At 37.1% G+C, this 1,866-nt stretch overlaps 1 long non-coding RNA gene and 1 pseudogene across 1 annotated transcript; both read right to left on the reverse strand.

Moving 5' to 3' along the window:
- Positions 1,056-1,720, reverse strand: LOC104712287. The gene is made up of 2 exons (XR_755498.1): positions 1,611-1,720; positions 1,056-1,520 (listed from the first exon to the last, which is right to left on the reverse strand). It is a non-coding gene; the product is annotated as an uncharacterized LOC104712287 (long non-coding RNA).
- LOC104715707 overlaps positions 1,838-1,866 on the reverse strand; it is a 7,816-nt pseudogene continuing 7,787 nt past the window's right edge.

The following is a 1,866-nucleotide window of genomic DNA, read 5'->3' on the forward strand; positions in this document are numbered from 1 at the left end:
AAAGACCAATAGAAGGCCTGGTGATTTGGCCCATAAAAAAGAAATCAGCGGCGGCTCGTAAAACGACGGAGTTTAGGGGGTAAAGCGAATCACACATGTGACCGGCCTCGCACGTGATAGCGCTCTGCTCACTAATATAAAATTAGTTGAAGGGGATCAGAGTCTCTTCACTCTAAGATCACCTTTGTTTGTTCGTTACGACTCATCTCTCATCTCTGGTTTCTTTCCCAAGTTTCACGGAGCTTTCCTGTTCGCGAATCAGGTAAGAAGTACTCTTGGTTCTGTAATGCTAATCTTGAAATCTTCATGTGTTTTTGGAAGAGTGATGTGTGGGTTTGCGATTTAGTTCTCTTACATTCGGAGATTTTTCTGAGGATTATGGTTTCGAACATTTGTCTGGAGTTGTTTTGGTAAACTGAAATTTTACATATGTTGTAGATGAATAGTCATGATGATGCTCGCAGTCGCAGGATACTAATCATGGCCTTTCTCATGATCTCAACTTTTGGAACTACGACCTCTGCTCTCGTCTTTACTCAGCCTGAACCCTGAGATATGCTCTGATAATCCCCCACAAATCTTTCTCTCTGCTAATAAACCGTTGGCACAATATTCCAAGCGACGAGAGAGAATCCATTTCTTCTTGTTATATAGCCAACTTAGTCCTTGACCTTTCACCTGTTATTTTGACCTTAGTATGTGTTTTTTTCAAATACGTATTTCTTGAATATATTGAACTTATTCATGTACATCATGTAGAATATATATATGAGTAATGTATCTCTGCAACAGTTTGATAAACTTATTGTTCTAGCCCTCAGTAGCTTGCTAGTTACTAAAGTGCCTCACAAACATAACGTTGCAGACATCCGTTGTAGATTGTATTTTTGGCTAATTTGAGAAGCAGATAAAAAAAACTTCAAGACCCTTGAAACTGCCACACAATTTTTTACCACACAGGATTGTTCTGCACTATGATTTTTAATCCATAACTAACAAAATTGGCTCATTTTGTTACTCTATTAAAATACTTACTTAGTTATTACCAGAGGATAAAACTAAAACTAACAACTGCAATGAAACCTTGACTTACTGTTTTCAACAAAAAGTACCAAGTGCATGCAATTAATAAACTGTTCTAGACCCAAAAAAAAGCAATATAGTTACCAAATAGAAAAACGACTGTGTTTTTTTAAGACAAAAGGCTTTTATTCTGATTGATCTTGAGTCTCTTCTGCTCCAGTACCAGAGGGGATTTCAGAGACTTCTGTGGTTATCTCTTGTTTCTTTTCAAAGGTTTCAGCTGTTGTGGCATCTTTGTTCTTGTCCTGGTTCTCAGCCGAAGGAAGATCACTCTTCTTCTTAAAGAATTTTCCAATGAAATCTTCAGCGATGCAGGTGGTGTATCTCTCTGTCAATAAGTTCTTGATGCATTTTATGTAGGAAAAATCCTGTTTCGTCCCATCTGTTGAGACAACAAAGAAACACCTGGTCTCCTGGAACAATGTGTGTTTATCCACCTGCGTTGTTTACCATACCCAAAGTTTTAATCTTCTCGTCTCCAAATATATATATCAGAACAAACATCAAAACAATATGCCAATTTGTACCGTGATATACTCGACGCCAGCACCAATCTTTGCTTCTTTTTGTGGATGGAAATTCAGAATCTTCTCCTCGACAAATATCTGATGTTCAGATGAAATTGGATCACCATCTTTGTACCTTCATCAAAAAGAACATATTTTCAGAAACATATGGAAAGCCATCATGAGAAACTAAAAAGCCAAAGATAAGTGTCTTTTGTCTTTGATCTATTGTCCAAGTAACTAAACATTCATATGTGTCCCCATCTTACTTTATATA

This window comes from Camelina sativa, chromosome 9 (assembly GCF_000633955.1).
Source record: "Camelina sativa cultivar DH55 chromosome 9, Cs, whole genome shotgun sequence".
NCBI lineage: Eukaryota > Viridiplantae > Streptophyta > Magnoliopsida > Brassicales > Brassicaceae > Camelina > Camelina sativa.